Source organism: Sciurus carolinensis, chromosome 9, assembly GCF_902686445.1.
Source record: "Sciurus carolinensis chromosome 9, mSciCar1.2, whole genome shotgun sequence".
NCBI classification, from domain to species: domain Eukaryota; kingdom Metazoa; phylum Chordata; class Mammalia; order Rodentia; family Sciuridae; genus Sciurus; species Sciurus carolinensis.
The window spans coordinates 95,130,866-95,138,074 of record NC_062221.1 but is presented as its reverse complement, the minus strand read 5'-3'; the positions used below and the strand labels follow the sequence as shown (position 1 = coordinate 95,138,074).

Sequence of the window (7,209 nt, the reverse complement as noted above, 5' to 3'; positions counted from 1 at the left end):
ATGCTAAGTGAGATAAGTCAATCCCCAGAAACAAGGCTGAATGTTTTCTCTGATAGGTGGATGCTGATATATAAATGGGGGGGGCATAAGTGAAGAATGAATGAATGTTGGATGATGTAGAGGGTATAAGGGCAGAGGAGAGGACGGGGGAAGGAAAGTTGGCTGAATGTGACAAACATCATTACCCTATCTATGTACATGTAAGTTTACATGCATGGTGTGACTCTACATTGTGTACATCTAGAGAAATGAACAATTGTACACCATTTGTGGACAATGAATCAAAATGTATTCTGTTAGTCATGTATAACTAAATTGAAAAAACAATAAAAAAAGAAACTCAATGTCAGATTTAATCAAGATTATAAAATCCTTATCTGTAACACAAATATTAACAAATATGAATCATGGCATTTCTAGCATGTTCCCACATTCTAGCTTTCTTGGTTTATTCTTCATTGAGTAGATATGTTTTGTGCTTTGTTATTGCTTGGATATAAGATGTCCTCCCAAAGCTCCTGTGTTAATGTAAGACTACTCAATGATGAAATGATTGGATTATGAGAAAATTAACTTAAATAGTCCATCCTAATATTAATGGGCTAACTGCATGGTAAGTGTAGGCAGGTGGGACAGGACTAGAAGAGGTAGGTCAGTGATGGTATGCTATGGAAAGTTTCATCTTCTCTTTAACCATTTGCCCTCTCACTATGCTTTCCAGGACCCATATCCTTCTGCTGCTAGGCACAGAGCAATGGAACCTGCCAACCATTGGCTGAACCTCTAAAACCAGGAACTCAAAATAAACATGTCCTCCCCTAAATAGTTCTTGTCAGGCATTTTTAGTCACATTGATGAGAAACTAAAACAAATTGGTACTGACAAAGGGGGTTGTTACTGTGACTGAGACCATGTGGTTCAGAAGCTTTAGAACTGGGTTGTTGGAGGAATTTGGAAAAGTTTGAGGACGCAGACTGGAGAAGCCTTAGAATGTTGTAAGAAGAGTTTAACGGGTGATTCTTGTGAGAGCTCAAAGAAAACCAGAATGGGGAAAGGGGTGGGTACAGAAAAGACTGTGCCAATAGTTTTCGAGGTATATGAGGATTCTAAAGGAATTGGTATGGAGGCCATTGTGTCACATCCCAGTGAAGAACTTGTCTACATTTTCCCCGAGTCCACAGATTTTGTGTGAAGCTGAATTTGAAAGTAATTTGGCAGAAGAAAATTCAAGGCAGCACAACATTCTCGTGGTGGCATGGTTATTGCTGATGAATTTTAACCACATTTACTGTGAGAACAGCGAGCAGAGTATAAATTTTTTAAACTTTCAGTTTTGCCAGGAAATTATGTTTAAAGCTGGGACCAAGGAGGTTGTGGTTGCTGAAGAGACTTTCTCCACTAAGGTAAGTACTTTGCACGGAGATATTCGGAAAGGTGCCTTGAAGGCAAGATTGCACCCGTGATAGTCTCAAGGGTGTTAAAGCAAAAGCCAACTTAAGAGACCATGAGGGCAACTTACCTGCACAGGGATGCTCAGAGAAAAATTTCCCCAAGATTCCTTTTGTTGTTCTCAGTCACCCAGCACATGAAGAATCTTGCAGCCATGTGCCTGGATGGCCCACCTGCTCAAGCTGGCAGCAGATCTTGGTTTCACCCACATGGTATTGGTCCTTCAGGAATGCAGGATAGTGAAGTAAAAAGGTCAGGGAAGCTTCCACCAAGATTTCAAAGGAAAGTTGGGGAAGCCAGGCAAAGTATAGTGGAGATAGATTCCAGTGGGCAGAACCCGAGAAGGTGATGCGTGTGGTCATGAGAAGAAAGTCAAAGCTTCAGTGGAGAATCCCATGATTAAGATGACTGTCTACCAGTCACAGGAAGAAGCAGGTTTAAAGAGAGGACATGTGGGCTGAAATCAGCAAGGTCAAAGGTGGCAGGCAGCCTAAGTTATTTGGGTATCACATGTGCCACCATTTGACCCAGATGCTGTAGATAGAGTTACATATAATGTTTACCTGACGGGATTTAGGTCTTGCTTTGGACCCATCATCTCTTTCTATGACGTACTCCTCCCTTTTAGCATGGGGAAGCTTTACACAGAGCTATTATATTTTGGTTGTATATAACCTGCTTTTTATTTTTATAGGTACTCAAAGCCAAAAGATTGCCTTGAGTCTTAAATGAGATATTTGATTTGGACTTCTGGGCAATGTTGGAACACTTAAGACTATGAGAACTCTAGGAAATGGACTGAAAGCATTTTGCATTGTGGTATAGACTTGAGCTTTGGGAACTATGGGCAGAATGTAATGGCTTGGATAAGTTGTGTCTGCAAAAACCCCTCTGTTAATGCAGGAAATATTCATAGGTAAAATGATTGCATTATGAGAGTTGTAACCTAATCAGTCCATCATAGTTTGAATGAATGAAACATGTGGTAACTGTAGGTATGTGAGGCATGTATGGAAGAGGTGGGTCACAGGAGTTATTTCCCGGAATGGTCTATCTTCCCTTTGGCCCCTTCCCCTTTCTTCTCTGCTCCTTCATCACCATGACCAAGAAGTTCTCAACATGATTTTCTACCTCACCTTTAGCTCAGAGCAATGTGAATTGAACCTGTGAAACTGTGAATTCAAATAAACTTTTCATTTTATAAATTGTTCTTGTTGGATATTATGCTCACAGTGAAGAAAAGCTGAATAACACATGCTTTGAAACATATATACTTTTAAAATTATCATACTATTCCTTCACTTTTTAATGCTGTGACACATATTTTCTGCCTCTTGAAATGTAATTAATCCTTCAAGAACCATGGGAAATGTTTCATTGATCATTTCATCCCTTAGAACTCTAAGTTTATTCCTCTTAATTTTTCCATGTTTCTTGCTTTAAGTTTTAAAGATTTTGTTTTATTAAAAAATGAATTTTATTTTTAATTTTTTGACTGATTCACAGAAACATAAAAAATTCATGTATTACTAGGGGTACTATGTCAGGTTTCAAAACATGTTCCCATTTCGTATGTTGAGAGTTTTCCAAAAGTATACTTATCTCCAAATTCATGAAGATGCATACAGTAAAATTTGACAGCATTTGCAAGCTAATCATCCTTTAACTAGTGACATTTTCTAGTCATCTTATGATGCATGAATTAAATAATCAACAGGAAATCAGCATTTCAGCGAATGAATCTAAAACATTTGGTCAAATTCATGGTAACACATGAAATAAAGGAAAGCAGTACTAGTTGGTCAAGTTACATTTTGCCTCCATGAATCCAACTCTCTCTTCAAATATCTCTTTAACTTCCACATCAAGTAATCAGTACAAATCTTTTTTCTGCCCATTATAGTTTTCATGTAAACTGTAGAGAAAGAGAGAGAAAGAGAGAGAGAGAGAGAGAGAGAGAGAGAGAGAGAGAGAGAGAGAATGAGAGAAAAAGAGAGGAGAGAAAACAAAAAACAAAAAATAAAAGTAAAAACCAAAGAATTGTGATCGTGATCCATAAACTGACTTTACTCATGGCCATTTGATTTAACCTCAGAATCTCAACATGCATCCCTCTAATTAATGTTGCTTGGCCAAAATGTTTTGGGAACCATGTCTCTCAGACTGGGAATCTGTGCAGAATTACCCTGATGTCAGTGCCAAGGATACCCTTTAGAATTAATGGACAACTTTACCTGTGCCCTAAGGCTAACCTAATTGCTGTCTCAGACCTATGAATAGAGAAACTCTCCTAGATTTTTATAGTTTATTCCCCAATGTTTTAAAGATTGCATATTAAATCTGGATTGCCTTGAAAATAAAAAAATCAGGTGTCCGAGAAGTTATGATAAAATATTCATCAGTGAGCTCAGTGTGAGAATGGATTACTGATTTATTTATAATATGAACTTGAACATATTTCTTTAAAATTCTTCAGTATTTTTATTGTGTTGTCATTTTATCCACTTAATTTTTTATGTTTGTCTCTAAATTTAAGACACTATGGAAAGAGCTAATGACACACAGTAAGTGACTCATTCAGAGTGTTTTGAGTACAAAAGTACCATTGTTTTATCACCAAACATACAGGTAAGTCTATGAAGTACCCTGTAAAATAATTCTAGATTATATAGTAAAGTCATTTCTGATTCAGAAGAATAAGTACACTTTGCATTGAAGAAGAAAAAATTTGTTTTCATTAAGTATTTTCTGATACATTACCTCCTAGATTAAATAAGTTTTGAAAACTAAACCTATTTTTTCAGAGTACAGATAAACATTGTTAGTTTACTTACCAATAAGTTTTGTTAAGATAGACAGAACAGTATTTTATAGTTTCACAAATATTTTTGAAAATAATAAAATTTTGAAGGATATTTTAAAAGCATAGTATCCCTCATATATAATGGGCAAATTATTCATTGATTTTAAGTGTCTGGTGATAAAACTCTAGCACCTCACCATATTATGTGAGCAAAACAGTTAATGAAATTCATTGTAGTTGAATAAGAAGCCCAAGTACTTTTTAAAATTTTTAAAACAATGAATATTTTAACTACTATTGACTTATCAATAAAAGGATAACAAAATGTGCTGAATCCAAAGACTTATAGAAATTTCTGGGAGAAAAGAAAGCTAACCTTATCATTCTTTTTCTTAAAATTTATTTATTTTGATTCATTGTAAAATGGGGTGAAACTATTTCTCTGATTGTACATGAAGTAGAGTCATACCATTTGTGTAATCGTACATGTACATAGGGTAATGATATTTGTCTCAATTTGTTATTTAAAACTCATGTTGTTTCTGCATTTGAAATATAGTTGCCAAGTGGTAGTAAATTTGAAGTAAATTGGTGTGAGCATTGAATTCCAATAAATATATAGCAGATTGGGAGTAATTGAGTTTGTAAATTCAAATAATCAAAAAATGTGAAACCTCTGGGGCACTCAACACAAATATAGATAGTTTCTAAACAAGTTTGATAGTGCATGAGATGATATATGAGATAATATTCATTAAGTATATGTGCATTATGAATGGAGACTTTCTCAACAATTCTTACAATGTTAAATGTGCTTATAGTACACTTAAAACTAGAGAAAATATTAGGACAAGTGGGTAATTAAGAAGAATTTGGCTGAAAACAATGAGGGTAGGATACAAAATGGTTTAAAATGAATATAAAACAAATTTTACAACTCATTAAGAAATTTAAAGATCTTTGATGTTTCTACCCTATTGCAGTAGACAGAGATTTCTATAAAATATACCAAGATAATATTATCTGGTAAAGCTTAAGAACTAGAGAAACTTTCTCAAAGTCACTCTGATTTTAAACAGTTTTTCCAATGTAAGCCAATAGACTGTTTAAAATATCAAAAGAACAATTACCGTAAAATAGTGCATCAATCCCATAAAGCAATATTTATATTGTTTTTAATTTATAAAAAGAAACTTGCCATGAGAAAATATATTTTAATTTGGAAATGGCATGTTAATTAAACGAACTATGAGTCTTTATACAGACATAGGACAACTGATGTAGAAAGAACTTTTTCATGTAATGAATTCATGCAGATATTTCAAGGCAATCCTGTGTGAGAAGACCATCCTATATCTCACAGACCTATTTTCAGAGAGAGCATAGGGTGATTTGAGGAAGAGATGCTACTCTTCGACCCACAAAACAATTAGGGGAGGTGAATTAGACATTCCTATATGATATCAATTGAATTTCTCTACAATGTACCTTATCAGAGAAGCCAGGGATGCCTGAGGCAAATCACTCCACAACAACTGAATTCATCCTCATGGGACTTACAGATAACCCAGACCTGAAGGCCCTTCTGTTTGGGGTGTTCTCTGCCATCTATCTGGTCACCATGGTGGGGAATCTAGGTTTGGTTGCCTTGATTTCCATGGAGCACCGTCTTCACACACCAATGTACATCTTCCTGGGCAACCTGGCTCTCATGGACTCCTGCTGTTCCTGTGCCATCACTCCCAAGATGTTAGAAAACTTCTTTTCTGAGGACAGAAGGATTTCCCTCTATGAATGCATGGCACAATTTTATTTTTTATGTTTTGCTGAGACTACAGACTGCTTTCTTTTGGCAGCAATGGCCTATGACCGCTTTGTGGCCGTATGCAGACCACTGCAGTACCACACCCTGATGTCAAAGAAACTCTGTGTTCACATGACCACAGCAGCCTACATAGCTGGAAACCTGCATTCCATTGTTCAAGTAGGGCTTCTGTTGAGGTTAGCTTTCTCTGGGTCTCATCAAATCAATCACTTCTTTTGTGATGTCCTTCCATTATACAGACTCTCCTGTGTTGACCCTTATATCAATGAATTGATGATACTTATCTTGTCAGGTCTATTCAAACTTTTACTATTACTGTAGTGCTAATCTCTTATTTCTGTATTCTTTTCACTATATTCACAATGAAATCTAAAGAGGGAAGGGGCAAAGCTCTATCTACCTGTGCATCCCACTTTCTCTCTGTGTCAATATTCTACGGTTCTCTGCTTTTCGTGTATGTTCAACCAGCTTCAGTTAATGAAAGTGATAAAGATATACCTGTTGCTATTTTTTATACTCTAGTCATTCCTTTATTAAACCCTTTTATTTATAGTCTAAGAAACAAGGAAGTAACAAATGCTGTGAAAAAAATTATGAAGAGGTACTCTTGTAATTTTCTATAACAACCATCATCTCCCTAGAAAGATTGATTTCATGTTGATAGTCTTTTTTCTAAGACTCCAAATACTGAGAAAGTAGGTGAGTTGCTTCATAATAAAATATTAAATTATAAAATATTTATGGTATTTGAGTAGAATCACCTACATAATAATAAGGTTCAGGGTGGCATAATCATACACACGTGGCATATGGTTTGCTCCAATTCAGTCCCCAGTGTCTTCTCTTTCCCTCCACTCTGACCTGCCTGTTCCCCTTCCTGTGTTGTACTGGTCTTCCTTCTATTTTTTCTTGGTTATTATAAATTAGTGCTTTACAGGTATACATAAAAGTGGAATTCTGTGTGGTATAAAATTGTTATAAGTACCTAACATAATTTGGTCAATTTCATTCTGCAGCTCTTCCCTTTTCATGTCTCACCTATATCTCCCTTAGTCCCCTCCTTTACTCTACTGCTCTACCCTCTATTTTTATGGAATCTATGACCCACTGCCTTTCCCCCTTACTTTCCTCT

General features: G+C 35.8%; 1 pseudogene; it reads left to right on the top strand.

Moving 5' to 3' along the window:
* The first annotated feature begins 5,759 nt into the window (after positions 1 to 5,759).
* LOC124993698 (olfactory receptor 5K3-like) lies at positions 5,760 to 6,700 on the top strand (annotated as a pseudogene).
* The last annotated feature ends 509 nt before the right edge of the window (positions 6,701 to 7,209 follow it).